Genomic DNA, 16447 nt, shown 5'->3' on the forward strand with positions numbered 1-16447 from the left:
AATGATATAAACAGCTGCATTTTAAAGAAAGTAGGGGATTAATCACTCTGGCAGCCAATAGAAACACTCATGGTCCCTAATTACTTTTATTGGTTCCTGGTGTCAGGGTTAGTAAATATATAGGGAGCTTGATCCTGCTGAGACACAAATTAGCAAAATTTCTCCAGATTTACTGAAATAAAATCTAATCAGAGATGCTAAAAAGGCTGTTTACACACTTTATCCAAGATTCCAGTGTCAGCTAGAGTCTTCCAAAATGAAAGCCTCCAATCCATACCCACTTCTTTCTTCCTCTCTGCTGATGGTAGCAGTGGTATTTGGACACAAAATGATGACAGGCTCATAGTCTACAAAGAGGTAGAAGATGATGTGTGGATACCCTTAAGAGTGCAATGTATAAGTTGTTACATTTGCCAGTGATTGCAAAAGGGAACTGCAGGGAACAGCAGAACAGTAGGCTGAGCACTGCTGTCTGAATAAACAATATTTATCATCCTATAACCTTGACTCCTTGCTCTTTTGGGAACAACATGTTGTACCAGGAGTGGGGTACAAAGAAAGACAGAAAAATTGAGCATCTCAGAATTCCAGGGGAGTTAAAGCCATTCAGCTATGTAGCAGAAAGCTGGAATAAATTTAAGCAGAGCTTCACCATATGGTGACCAATGGAGGTACAAAGAAGGAAGATCCACTCAAGGTAGCTATTTTTTTAATATAGCAGGCCTAGAACCTCTGTCTCTTTATAATAGCCAACAACTGTCAGAAGCAGAACAGAAAAGCTATGGCACAGTAATCAACAAGTTTGAGGAATATTGTATACTCAAACAAAATGAAACCTTTGAATGGTATAATTTCTATGCGAGACAGCAGACAGAATGTGAGATAATATAGGAGTTTGTCAAAGACCTCAGGCTGCTGAGCCAGATATGCAACTTTGGAGACCTAAAAGAGTTCATGATCAGGGGCCAAATAGTATTGGGTATAAGGGATACAAGCCTCAGGAAAAGGCAGCTAGAGGATCCTGAGCTTAATCTGGAAAAGTCAGTTAGAATGTGCCAAGCCGCTGAAATAAATGCCAGGCTGCAGAATCTGGAGGAAAAAACAAACAAGCTGAACCAGACAGGATTACAAGAATGCAAAAACCAAAGGCAACAAACAAACAATACAGAAAGGAGGACCTCACTATGAAGCAGGCAAGCAGAGGTCAAAGAGAATTGCTTGCAGAAACAATGGTCAGCTACAGATGTTGTTGGGGTGTGGCAGGGCACTGTTGGTGCCTGCCACTTTAAGACCTGAGCCAAGCAGCCAGCAGGTGCTTGATTGCGGTGGCCATTTTAGATCTTCAGCCACCTGGATAAACAGAGTATTTACCTAGCTACAAGGCTTCATGTATCTCCCTGGAGGTAAGGGAGGAGCTGTAGGGGATGGTTTGGAGGTTCCTGGTCCTGGGCATGATCTAAAACAGCACCCTGCCGGGAGTGGGTGACATGGTGGGGCTCTCAGTGGCATGGGAGCCTCCAAGAAATACCAGGCCAGTTACCACCCTGGTGAAAAGCGAGTTGGGGTGCCTTAATAACCCCAGCTCCCACAACCGGGTGGGTTACCCCCCAGTAGGGGCCAGAAGGCGGACCCAAGAGAGTGAGGGGGCTAGTGGCAGAGGCCTGATGTAGAATACCCTTGACTGGTGAATGCTGGGGCCAGGACCAGAACAGTCAAAAGGGCCGGGGGCCCACCACAAGGGACACCCAGAGCTGCAGGCCTGGGGTTCTGACTGGCCTTGGAGGTGAGGTCAGGGCCTGTGTGGCCAAAGGTCCTAGGGGGACCATGCCCGAGAGGCGAAACCATTTCAGGGAGCTAGGCAGCAGAGTAGGCTGCCTGAATGGAGGGATCTTGGAGGGATCCAGATTGGAGGATTCTAGGGGCCGGTGACAGTAAGAACTATGGATGCCATCTGCGAGGCTTGGGCTGCAGTGTAGGGGAGGAACGGAGCTGCAGATTGTGCCCCCTGGCATCGGGGCAAGAAATGGGCAGCCTCCCACCTAATTAACAACTATTAATTAAATATCATCAAGGCATGGTGGGCTAGAAGGCAGGCATTTAGCCCAGAAACAGGTGGGCGAGCCAAAGGCAAATCGGCCCCAAAAAGGCCCCCTGTTACAGGGGTTTACCACAAACTCATGCAATGTCCTGCATTTGGTAAGCACTGCAACAAATGCAAAAGATACAATTCACTTTGCAAGAGTCTGCAGAAAAGAGCAGGATGCACTACACAAGAAACAGCAGGTGCATGCTCTATGAAATAAGGAAAAGGAAGTGTTCCTCACTGGAACAATGCAAGAAGTTGTTCATTCTTCTGAGGATTGGACAATCACCCTGCACACCATGGACTAAAGGTAACTTTTAAGTTAGATAGAGGGGCACAGGTCAGTGTAATAACAGAATACATTATTCAAAAAATGAAAACTAAACCTGTGTACTATGGGAATAAGAAAATGAAACTTAAAATCTATAGTGGGTAAATGATTGCACCCAAGGGTGTTTGTTCACCGCATGTTAGACACAAGGGTAATATAGTAAAAGTTCAGTTTATAACAGCCCCAGGAAAGCTAGTGCCAATTATGGGGTTGTGAACATGTAAAACTCTAGGTTTGATTATGAGAATGGATGTCACTGAAGGACTAGAAAGCAAGAACATAGAAGAAGAGTTTTATGATGTGTTTCAAGGCATAGGGAAACTGGCAACTGAGTACAAGATAAAATTAAGTGAACCAAATATTTCCACCATACATGCTCCAATAAATTTTCCCTTTGTACTAAATGAGAAGCTGAAAAGGCAATTAGTTTGATTAATTAACATGGACCTAATAGAAAAAGTAGAGCAACCAACTGGTTGGGTTCAATTCACAGGCCACAACAGGAAAAAGAAGTTGGATCCTTGAGATTGTGTCTGGATCCTAAGCAAATGAACAGGTACATCAAAAGGAAGCATTTTCCTATCCCCACCAGGAAAGAGGTTTTTGGCAATGTGGCAGAACTAAATATTTCTCCATTCTGGATGCCTCTTCTGAGTTTTGGCACATTCTCCCAGAAAAGCACTAGATTATGTACCTTCAATACACCCTATGGAAGGTATTGCTTCATAGCCTTCCTTTTGGACTGTGTTCTTCATCTGAAGTATTTCACAGAGAAGTGCAACAATTTTTTGGAAGTCTTGATGGAACTATGGTTTACATTCATGATGTATTAATTTGGGAAAATACTATGGAAGAACTTGACTTGAGGCTAAGAAAGGCACTAGAAAGAGGTTGCAGAGCAGGTTTGAAACAACAAATAAAAATGCGAATTCAGGGTCAAAGAAATAACATATTTTGGAGAAAAGCTCTTTGAGAAAGGGGTACAAATCAGTCCTGCAAAGGTTAAAGCCATTACAAACATGCCATCCCCGACAGATAAGGAAGAAGTGCAAAGATTACTAGGAATGATCAGTTTTGTAGGAAAATATCTACCTAACTTAGCAGAGCAGACCAACCACCTTAGATCACTCCTACAAAATAATGCTCAGTGGACATTGAAACATGAACATGAAGATGAATTTAAAACTTGAAGGACAAAATTATGAAAACTCTAGTACTAAAATACTGTGATCCTAAAAACCCATTAAATTGTCAAAAGATGCTTCAAAAGAAGGCACTGGAGCAACTCTGCTTCAAAAATATGGGGATAGCTAGAGACCAGCAGTATATGCATCTGGAGTACTTTCTAAGTCAGAGTGTCTATAGGCACAAATTGAGAAAGAAAGTTTAGCTGTAGTTTATAGCTGTAAGAAAGTTCATATATTCATTAGGGCTGTGCAAAGCTTCGGTTGCTGATTCGATTCAGAGGAGATTCAGCCCAATTTGGCAGCCAAATCTCTGAATCCAAATTGAATCAGAAGACCCATTAATCTCTCCAAATTGAATTGGAAGCCTCCAATTCAATTTGGAGAGATTCGGAAAGATTCGAAGATTCAGCCATAGACACAGCTTTATATGTTTTTTCTACATACCTCAAGGTACCAGGTGGCTTGTGAACACCAAGATGGTGGGGTGCATGGGGAATCCCACAGGAGCACAGGGAAGTCCCCAGTGCGCTTGGTAGCAGACCTGGAAGTGGACCAGAAGCACTTCCAGTCCACTTCCGGGTCCGCTGCCAATCACAAGGGGGCACCCTCCACACTCCTGTAAGATATTCCATTCACCCCATCATCTCAGCATTCACAAGCTGTGCCTGGTACCTCAAGGTATGTAGAAAAAACATATAAAGCTGTGCCTATGGCCAAATCGCTGGTTCTCCAAATCAGAATTGAATCTTCATATTCAGATTCAGGCGAATTGAATCGGGATAGTGATCCGAATCAGCTAATTGAATCACTGTCCCTTGAATCAGGCCAAATCTGACTCGAATACAGCCCACTTCGCACACCCTTAATATTCATCTATGGGAACCTTGTGATAGCTAAAACAAATCATAAACCTTTGGTAACTATAGCAAAGAAAGGGTTATCAGACATGCCACTCACATTACAGAGACTTTTCTTTCAACTACAAATGTATGATCTAGACAGACAGTGCACACCAGAAAAACATCAACTTTTTGCAGATATATTGTCCAGAGAATATGACACAACAGAAAAAGACAGAATTCCAGACTCAAACATAGAACATGCTAATCTAATTTAAAAAGCGATTCTTGCCACAGATGGACATTAACTGCAGTAGCTACTGCTCAGGACATCACATTGCAAAAAGTGATAACAGCTATTTGTACTACTTGGCATGGGAAACATATGCTTATCCCCTACTCTCAGTTCAAGGAAGAGCTGTCAGTACTGGATGGCATTTTGTTCAAAGGCTCTTTAGCAGTGCTAAAGAAATACATGTTAAACAGAATACATGAGAGGCATCTAGGCGTTGAAAAATGCAAAAGGAGAGCAAGGGACGTTCTATATTGGCACAACACAAATAATTACATACACGATGCTGTAAAGGCTTGTACAATGTATCTAAAGTACAGATTAGCATAAATAAAGGAGCCCATGATGGTTACAGAGGAGCCCCTAGCTGTGTAAAATCAAGTGGGCATTGACTTATTCATGCACGCAGAAAAAAATTACGTATTAGTGCTGGATTATTATTCTCAGTATCCTGAAATTGCATTGCTCAAAAACACAGCAAACCGTGTTATAACTCACATCAAATCAATTTTTGCTAGACATGGGATTCCACAAATTGTGAGAACAATGGATCTCAATTCAACTGTCTTGAGTTTAAAGAGTTTGCAAACAAATGTGGATTCTGTCACAATACTTCAAGTCCTAAATACCCACAATCCAATGGTCTGGTGGAAAATGGAGTGCAAATAGTGAAGAAATTGTTGAAAAAAGCTACTATTTCACACCACTGTTTACCTGTCACACTTAAATTACAGGGTAATACCCAGGAAACATGGATTGTCCTCAGCAGAAATGCTGTTTAACAGGAAATTCAAAACCAGGCTGCCAAAGCTTGTAGATGATGCTCAACCAAATGAAAAGCAAGATGTGAAAACATCTTAAAAATTGAGCAAACTCAAACAAAAATGGTACTATGACAAAGATTCCAGGGAGTTACCACAACTGCACAACAAAGATATGGTGCTTGTTTCAGATGGATGAACATGGAAACAAAAAGCACTAGTTTCTCATCCAGTAGCTCCCAGATCCTATAAAGTAGTCACACTGGAAGGACAGGTGTTAAGAAGGAACAGACGACACTTATAGCTTGTCAAGGAGAGAAAAGAAAAAGCATCAACATAAGATTCACCAAAGGAAACAGAGATAACATCAAAGCAACAAGAAAGGACAGAGGAGATTGAAAATGACACAGACGTTGAGACATCTGAAGAAGGAAACCAAACAAGAGCTAAACCAATAAGGATTGAGAATGCAAAGAAACTGAGACAATCACTTAGGGCTAAAAAGCCAGCACAAAGGCTAATAGAGACCTGTTAAAATGTGCTTTAACTATGGGTCAAACTAAACTTCCAGTGTTACTATTACATGGGTATATGCTACATGTAAAGGGGGAAGATGTGTGGATAACTTTAAGAGTGCTATGTGTAAGTTGTTACATTTGCTGAGGATTGCAGGAGGAAACAACAGGGAACAGCAAAAGAGTAGGCTGAGCACTGCTCTCTGAATAAAGTACCACTATCATTCTGTAAGCTTGACTCCTTGGTCTTTTGAGAACAACAGAGATGTGACATTGAAGTCTGGAGGAAGGAATTACCTAGAGGAAAGAGTCTCTTCAGATGTGGGTTCACTTAAGCACCAATTCCTGAATTGTACGACCCTCTTTTCAAGAACTTTCCTTTCTCTTTCTTGCAGTGAATTTGAATTTGGATGGAGCCTGAAAGCAGGAAAATGGTGCAATGAATATGTTAAGAGGTAACAAGAGATTGGTGGGAGAAGAAGTAATCTTCCTGCCTTCAGTGGTCAGCCCCTTAGATTTAGTAGATCACATTCTACAAGGGACATATATAAAGCTATATAAAGCTTTATATACAGCATGTATAAAGCTTCTTAAAGGCATTTCTTTTTTTTCCTAAAGAGTAGACCAGAGTATACAGTGAGTTGTGTGGTTTTGGGTTTTGGGTTTTTTTCCAACTGTCTTTTTTAATGTCTCTATATCTGTGCAACTGTTCAATTTGCTGATAGAATACAAACTACTAAATATTCATGCAGAGTTTAGTCATGGCTGAAGCAGAAATATGGCTATGAACAACAAAAATTTTTTACTCTAGCTCAAAGATCTTAGGTAGCAAATGGATGAACCTGGCTTGTGAAGGGCATGGAAATGTTTGAGGTGGATTTTGAGGTTCTCAGAAGTGGAAGTTTGAGTTTCCACCAGTTTTTTTCTTCTCCTCATATAATAGAGATCATGCAGGCCTCATCTTTGTTTAATTTCTACTTCAGCTGAAAACTGCTATATTCCAGTAGAGAATCCCACTTCCCAAACTTTGTCACAAGCTAAGCCACCACAGTGACTGGCCTGTATGTTACAGACAGTATCTTTTTTTCATATGAATTTCTCTCCTTCCCTAGACCTGCTTCTTTATTCCTCACAATCTCTGTATTTGTTTTTCTAGACACAGAAACACTCTGCTCCCTTCTTCACTTTATATTTTCATAGGGTTTTTCTCTCTCACCCTTTACCACAGTCTCTAAAATGAAACATGAACCTAGGAACATGCAAGCTTGAGCTGGACTTTGAAACCCACAGTATCAGAGTGGGCTTAAAATTAGACAAAACAAGTTTTCCCTTCCCCAATTTAAATGCTTGGGAGAAGGTGTCAACCTGTTTACAGAGATATGGGGACTAGGTTATATTTTCAAACTACACAGTATGTTTTTACAAGAAACGGTGGAGTATTTGGAATACTGAGTCATTGCTCCAGGACTGCACCCCACTGAGGAGAAAGTGTCTGCTGTTGAGAGAGCTCCTACAGCTGATTGAATTAAAACTTCATCTGGGACTGTTAATGAATATAGTCATTTTTGAAGCAGTCTCTACCAGCTAATATAAATCCTGCACAGTGGCTGTAAAATAGCAAAGCTGAGCCGCAGACAAAATAATGTGAGTGTCACTTATATGAAGTTCAGCCCAGATCCTGGAAACAGTTCTCTTAAACCAAATTCTTTGGGACAAGGACACTCTTTTTGTCCTGTCTTTGCATGGCCCCTTTGTACAACATAACAAGGTCTTAGTCCCAGATTGGGGCTCATAGACATGATGGTAATATAAATATTATTATTTAAACTTAAAATTAAGCGTCAGAGTAATTCCGTTGACATCAATGAGGTCCCTCATAGGAGCAAATTTAAGTAACCTGAGAGCCAAAGATAACAATTATTGGAAAGTGTTGCTATTGGTTATATTGCAACAGTGTCAAGTAACACAAGTGATGGCCCAGAACCCCCTTCACTAGAATAAAAAAGTCAATATCTGCCCCCAAAGGATATGCAGTGTAAGCATAAGACAGGGGACAGCAGTAGGATACAGGAAGACAGAAGAAGGAGTACAAGTAAACAGAGAAATAAAGTAGGTCAGTATGACAGACAGCAGTCTTAATGTACCAACTGCCTAATTGTTGTCAAGTTTTTGAAGGCGTCATGGCAAAGAGCAGCTAAGAAGGAATGCCTATAATTCGTAACCATATAGGGTTGGCATCAGTCTCCTTTATAATGTAAAATGAAGATGAACATCTTATAGGCTTAGCATCTGGAATCTCTACCCTCAGGGAAAAGAAAAATCAGCCAAAGGGGTTAAAAGTTCTTCCATTGTGTCTGCAGCAGCAAAGACTTCTTACAAGTGTAGAACCTCTGTGCCTGAAACTTTACACCACTAGATGATGATACTGGATGTCCCTGCTAGCAATTGAGCCTTAGGTCAGATATTCCCACAGCTGCACTCCAAATACGAAAATAACTTTTATCTTAAGCCTGCCATGATAATGCAGATGCTTTAGGCAAAATTCTAGTATTACATGTGCATGTTGGGTTTAAACTCTGATACAGCTTGCTTCCCATACATGGGCAGATCTTTGGTTAATGTCAAGGGAAAGCCTAATACCGGAGTTGAGACCTCCCACGCTGATCTGAAAGGGAAATTTTAGCTTTTATCAATGTTGCCTAGAGAGTAGCTCTACAAAAACTGCCATGGCAATTTTGCATTTTATCAAGAAATGCAAAATCAATCACTTCCCTCCAAAGTTCCCACTGGGGAGCATGCAAAGCTTAGGAATGAATCTTTAGGAAGTAGTCTATTATCACATATATCACTGAAGAAATGACTTGCTTACATTATATTGTAGGCAAGGTAAACTAGTGTGTTTTTCAATAGAATCACAAAGTTCATAAATGACCCCATAAATAGCACCCTTTTAAGCACTGGGTAAAGTGTTAGCAACAAAATGTACTGATAGTCTTCAAGGCAGTTAGCGGGGAGAATCCTTAACAACAACACCTGCAATTTCTCTATGATGGCAGCTCTAGTGCTGTGTGCCAGCAGCTCTACAATTGTCATTTGTATCTCTAGAAAAGTAGCAAATGAGACCCAGGGAGGGCAAGGGAGAGAAAAAAATAATGGCCATTAGCTAAATAGCTGAAGCCTTATTTGCCACCAGTTTTGATAATAAAAAATCCCTCATCTATGCACAGCAGCATCCTAAGATCATGGCCCCCTTGTGCTACCCACTGTAAAGACATATCAAAAGACAGTCCCTGCCCCAAAAAGCTAAAAATCTAAGTAAGATGTTACAATGCAAGGAATAAATGATTGTGTAAGCTCAAAGGCAGCTTCCACTTCCCAAATCTTAAAGATCTGTGTGGAAGCGCCCATGCCTATCCTATGAGGCACATCTTAATGTGTCCATGGGGCCTTTTCCCATCTCAGTTCCTTTACAAATGGACTGCTTGCTTCTAGCATCGGGCCACTGCTACTGGGATAAGGGCAACCACTCTCTCCTGCCATGACTTTGTCTTCTGTGCAATTTGGGAGGAGGTCTTATTCCCTGTGGATGCTGTTCTTAACCAGCCCTGGCACTATCTTCTGCAGCTCCACCTCCCCTACACCCCACCTTATGCCAGACTTGGAGATCTCCAAAAGATGTTCTGGGCATATAGGCTATGCTTTCTTATTATGCCTTCTGAGGTAGTTAACGTAAAGTAAAAACAATACGGAACTCAAATATCACTCTGGGATTTGGTCCCTCTTCACAGTCCTCTAGCCTGGAGTTGGGCCACCCCAATCCTTGCCTTGCAAAAACCCCTTTGTATTTTAGAGTTCACAGTAAGAACCGTGCCCCGTGAACCGCCTCAGTCTACTGTACTTACAGTTCTTCTCTATCTTCTTTTTTAGGTTCAGCGTCCTCAGTCAAATCCCAATCTTCCATCCCCAGTAGCCAGGACCAAGCTGGGGGTAAGATGTTTGGCTCCTCTGAGCCACCTCAGTGGGTTTGCTGCCAGCTGGCTGCCTTCCATAATTCAGCCCTCCTGTGGCTTCCAGACATCACTTCCAGTTCCCTGGTCTCTTCAGGTCAGGCTTCTTTTAACTCTGGCATGGGGTTCCAGCCCTTTAAGTGCTGGCAGCACATGCTTATAAAGCACAACCACACCTGCGCTGGTGTTTCCCCAGCTCTTGTATTTTCCCCCAGCACTGGTTTTCACCACTGCTCCACCACCTTGTGCCGACTCAGCAGATAGGTCCTTCTTTCTTTTCTTCCATATTATCACACTCTAAATCCTGAGATAACTGTATATATTTTAAATAACTTCTAAATAGTTATTCAAGAGACAGATTAACAACTCTGAAAGCTGCACAATACAATACACTGTATCACTCACTCCTCCCATCTATTTCCTTTCCAGTCTCTCTAATACAGATACCAAGTCCATTACTTTCCTAACAAATGAGTACTTTATCTCCACAGGCCCCCTCTATGCATTACACCTAAGTTGTGGTCCAGCTACATGTTCAACCAATTTGTGGCTTAATAAAACAAGCAAGAAGCTAGAAAAGGTATTCCACAAAAAGTGTGTAATAGCTTTTTAGTTTGTCCCAGTCACTTCATTAATTGAACATGTGGCCAAGTGCTCACCAGTGTCTGGGAGCCCCAACAACTAAGGGGCTGCCAGCCCCAGGGGTGCACCATCCAGTGCGAGCCCTGCAGCTGACAAGGCTCACAGTAATGGCCACGTTGTCAGCTGTGGGGCTCACAGAGATGGCAGTGGGAGGAATGTTGCCCCACTATGAGTCTCAGGAGGTGCAGGGCTCGCAGTGGCAGCAGAGGGGAGAATACTGCCCCTGCTGCAAGTCTTGTGAGGTGGCAGGGCTCACAGTAGGGATGGTGCAGGGAATGCTGCTTCTGCTGCAAGGGCGCAGGGCACCTCACAAACCCCCATGTTGGCTGCAGGGCTTGCAGTGGGGGTAGTGTGGGGAATGCTGCCCCCACTGTGAACCAAACTAAGCCCTGTCCACTGTAGGGCTTGCAGCCACAGGAGGCTGTGCAGGGGGAGCTGGGGACCACAATAAGGGAGAGTGCCACATGTGGCATGGCAGGCAGCACGATTGTGTGGATCACACATTAGATCCCATCACCCCTCTATCTGCATGTGTAGAGGGACCCTTACTGTTACATTCATAGCAACTCCTTATCCACATCACAGTTTTCACCTCATTCTTTTACTGTCATCTCTATTTACCACTCCTACCTCCCAGTTGCAGTTCCTTCCTCTCTAATATATACTCAGAGCAACTCTCAACAAATGTTTGTAAAACCCCTTAAAGAGTCACATGTCCCAAAACTATGACTGATTGGCTATGAACTTGTGCATAGTAACAAAAAGTATTTTTCTGTCCCAGATTGTACCCAGAAATGGTTAGTCTTCCATGGAAATTAGTATAAAGCTGTAGTAGAACGGCTAACATATTACTGCAGCTTGTAATGCTGAAATAAAAACCAGGTTACTGCTTGTAGCACTTCTTGAACAAGGAACAAAATAGCATTAATAATGAATGGCAACAATGTCACTCTCAGTATTGTGTTCTCCTTATTCTCCCGCAATGTATTTCTCAGGATTTATTCTTCCATTGTGATCTTATTTGCATCTTCTTCAGTCTTTTGATGCCAACGACCAGGGAGATTTGTCTGCATTTTGTCTTGTATGGAATTTATCACAGTGTTGGAATTATTATTCCCTTCTGGATTACCAATGATAGAATGTGCCAGCCATTATAGTCACTCAGGTTTTAAAAATACAAATTTCTGCCAAATAAATTGTCATTATTTCCTCTCAGTGACCCGCCAACATCTTTTTGCCTTAATCTTCTCCTTCAAGAATCATATCTAAGGTGAGAATTCAGTTGTTATGCTTACACAAGTCTGTCTGTTCATTGGTGGAAGTTACAAATTATCATTAATATTTTGCTTACTACAAAAGCAAGAAAGTTGCAACTTTCAGAAGCTGTTACATTTGAAATGTATATTAACAGACAGTTGTTTAGAAACCTTGCTGACCCTCATGTTTTGGTAGATGCACTAGGCCCCACCACTCAGATGAAACATCTACCCAGCCAGTAGGGGCATGTGAAGCAGGCCTTATTTGATTCAGATTCGGCCTGAATCAAGGGAAGTGATTCAATTTGTTGATTCGTATCACTATCCCCAATTCAATTTGGCTGAATCCAAGTCTGAAAATGTGATGCTGATTCAGAGAATCAGCAATCTGGACATAGACACAGCTTTAAATGTTTTTTCTACATGTCTTGAGATAGCAGCACAGCTTGTGAATGCTGCAATGCTGGGGCAGATGGAGCATCCCACAGGAGCGTGGAGGGGCCTCCATATGCTTGGCAGTGAACCAGGAAGTGGACTGGAAGTACTTCCAGTCCACTTCCAGGTCCGCCAGGGAGTGCGCAGGTCCCCCACCACCATGACACCTCAGCTCAGTGATAGGCTGCAGGTGCAACCTGGGTGCCTCTCCCAGATCCAGGAAGCGCCAGTCACTGAGCCGAGTGGGATGTGCCCCTCCTCCCCTCCGTGTGCTACGCAGCAGACTCAGAAGTGGACTAGAAGTGCTTCTGGTCCAGTTCTGGGTCTGCTGCTGAGCATGCTGGGGAGCCCCCCATGCTTCTGTGGGACACTCCATGTGGCCCAGCATCACAGCATTAATGAGCTGCCTGCTACCTAGACGTATGTAGAAAAAACATTTAAAGCTGTGTCTATGTCTGAATGTCCAAATCTTTCCAAACCAATTTGGATGGTTCCAATTTGATTCAGTGAGATTAAAGGGTCCTCTGGTTCAATTCAGATTCAGAGATTCGACCACTGAATCGGGCCGAATCAAATCAGAGACCAAAGCTTTGCACAGTCCTACCAGCCACCCAACACTTCAAAAATCAAACACATAGGCCCTAAATCCTGCAATAACTGGTAAACAGGCAATGTCCACCCAGAACCCTGCTGAAGTCAAAGGATTCATCCAAGTGTATCACAAACTTCAAATAAATGTTTAATAAGGACCATCAAAAATGCCTCTAAATGATTTTCAATTGCTGAAACAGACTCATTAAAAATCTTTTCAGTTTATTTACAACAGTTTACATATGCAAGTGTTCATCTGAAACTAAGTGAGATTTGATTCTTCAAGACTAATTGTATGTAATATTTGCCCTCGGCTACACGAAATATTTGGAACTGACCTGCTGCAATAACCCATTATGATGAACATTAAAGATGCACTGATTTACCCAACTTGAGAACAGCAATCACATCTAGGGGCACTTGTATACATGACAGGGGTTTAATTCTCTATGACCGCTAAACCAAAATGCTGGGTTTTTAATTGAAACCCACCATTTCAATTTTTGGGTTTATTTTTCTGTCCTGGTTACGGCGAGGGGCCTGATCCTTTTTTTTCCTTTTTCAGCAGAGCCTGCCCATGGCTGGGGGGCAAGCTGCCAGCAGGCTGAGCAGCCCCTGAACTGTGGGGGACCCCCATCCTTCCCTCTGCAGTGCCCTACCACCACCACCAGGGAAGAGCTAGACTTGGATCAGGCTGGGTGCTTGCCATGGGCAGGCTCCACTTGAAAAAGAAAAAAAAAGGATTGGGCCCCTTGCCACTTCTGCCTTCAACAGACGCCTGCTAAAGGCAGAAGTGGCAAGGGGCCCAATCCTTTTTTTCTGTGGAGCTTGCCCACCTCTCCTGCAGCCGGGGAGATGAGCTGACTAATAACTATAACACATTGTTGCAAACTAAACTACATCCTGATGATGTAGTTTAGATGCAAACTCATCTAAAACCCTTCAAATTGGTGCATATGTAATGTGTGACACCATTAAGCCACACAAAGTGACATTTTCATCATGTGTACATCGTGACATCATCATGTGTTCAAGTGCCCTAGGGTTTTACCTTTACAGTCTAGCTATCAACACATCTCTGCAACCTATCTAATTGTGGGGAAGGCTAAGGGCTTTAAATAATTGTATATTTTCTAAATAGCTGACTATTCAGCCAAAATAAACTTTGGCCCTGTAGTAGCTCTAAGGCACTGTTGGCATAAAACAAAACACACAAGAATGCATACCACAATGATAGCCAGATGTTAGCTGTAAAAAACACCCAGCTGTTGGACTAAGATCACCTGAACTCTTTTAAAAGTAAAAGGAGCCAATAACCTTTGTTGAGCTGTCAGATTAATAAAAGGACTTAGAAAAGTATAAGCAAGGAAGGGTCGTCTCAGTTTCACTAAAGAGTGCCAATTTCTGCCTTATCATTCTTTTGTCCTTTAACTTTCTTTATGATAGACAGGACTAAAACTAACTAATTTGTCCTACATGGACTTCTAAGCACATTGAAATCATCTACTTATATTGACTCTTTTATTAGAAGTGGAGCATTTCTCAAGTTTTACTATAACAAAAAGACTCTAATCCTTCTGATCTTCTATCCAGAAATAACATGTGAGCAATTCATCATTCAGGAGTTATTCATTCAACAATAACTGGAAACTGTAACTTGGTGCAATACAACTTCCCATTCCCAATGCTCAGTCATGACACAAATGATAATTTCTAGTTTATTGAACTTCCAAAATAAAAATCTAACATTATATAAAAGAGGGATTTAGGGATTATGGTCTTTGGAGTCAGTTATCTACATTTTAATCAGTCCCAAAATAAGTATTATCATTCTATACATAAATAAATCTCTCCTCAAGGCAAACAGCTTCCAAGATATCCACAAGGAATTACTCAATAAGAATAAATAAATCTACTTTTAACTTAGCCGTGAAGTTATAAATATGTCCAAACAGGAAAATACCATGAACTTGTTGCTATTGCATTCTGTCCTCTATCTAATAACAGCTATTAGGGCTGTGTGAAACAGCACTGTTTCATTTTGACTTCTGTTTTGCCATTTCAAAGGGACAATGTTTTGTTTCATGATTTCATTTCGTTTTGAAGCACTGCTCCGTTTCGTTGAAACTGTTTCACTGTTTCAACGCGTTCTGACATTTCACCCATAGACTATAATGGGAAATCATAAAAATGCCTATAACTTTGTCATTTTACGCCTGATTTGGATAAAAATGGCAGGAATGGTAGTCCCTTCTGAGGGCATGAAGCCTGCCACATTTTAAGGAGGTGGGTGCAAGGGCTTCTGGAAAACTGCACCTCAAGGTACTGACAAGCAAACCTTGTGTCACTTGCCGGCAGCCTCCTGTCATCCCACATGCAGATCCAAGGGCCTGCACCCCAGGAGGGCTGTGGGGTTGTGCCGGACTCCTCCCAGGAGTGCAGGCTTCCAGATCTGCACTTGGGATGACAGGAGGCTGTCGCTGCCACCTGGGACCAGTGCTGGGTGCAGCCCACACCCAGTGACAGGAAGACTGGTGCTGTCACTGGCCCCAGGCAGCAGCAGAAGCAGCAGCTGCCTCCTATAATCCCATGTGCAGGAGGAGTCTGGCAGTACTGGGAGGGCAGGTTGAGCTCCATGGGGCTGGTGAAGCCACTCAAAGTGCAGCCCTGGCTCTCCCTGCCACCCGCTGCTGGGCTGCACTCCAAGCAGCTCCGCCAGCCCCATGGAGCTCAGCCCAGTGGCAGGAGGTGGCAGGAGGGCCAGTGGCAGAACCACTCAGAGCACAGCCCTGTCCAGTGGCTCTCCCCCACCTCCCACTGCCACCAGTCACTGGTGCACGCCAAGCGACTCCAGCACTGGCTCTCCCTTCACCTCCTGCCACCCGACTGAGCTCTACAGGGCTGGTGGAGCCACTCGGAGTGCAGCCCTGGTGAGCACAGCCTGGCAGCTGGAAGCTCTGCAGCCCCACAGAGCTGAGCCTGGCAGCAGGAGGTGGCGGGAGGCGGTGGAGAGCCAGTTGTGGACCCACTCGGAGCACAGCCCTGGCCAGTGGCTCTCTCCCACCTCCTGCCACTCTGAGAGCCACTCTAATTAAAGCACCCAGTGTATCGGCATCCCTGCACTGAAAAATAGTGGTGGGGGCATTTTAACTAAAGTTTGTCAAAAGAGTGTTAATTAAAGTGCCCCCACCACCATTTTTCAGTACAGGGACGCTGATACATGTGATGCTGGATTTTACTGGAACGCAGTAATTACCACACTCCAGCAGACTCAGTTAAGCAAGTCTGCTCCAATGCACTGTAATTACAGCACATCAGTGCAGCCTCACTGCACATGTATAGGCACCCATGGGGCAGTGTTTCTAGGGCTCTGTTGCCTTTCTTCACCATGCTTCAGGTAAGGTTTTTTTTGGTTGGCTTTTTTTTTTTTTTTTTTTTTAATTTTTTACCCCCCCATCCCTCCCCCCCATGGTTTCTGACCTTTTCCAAAAAAATAAGTTTTTTGGGC

This window comes from Gavialis gangeticus, unplaced genomic scaffold, assembly GCF_001723915.1.
Source record: "Gavialis gangeticus isolate Ggan-Ray unplaced genomic scaffold, GavGan_comp1, whole genome shotgun sequence".
Taxonomy (NCBI): domain Eukaryota; kingdom Metazoa; phylum Chordata; order Crocodylia; family Gavialidae; genus Gavialis; species Gavialis gangeticus.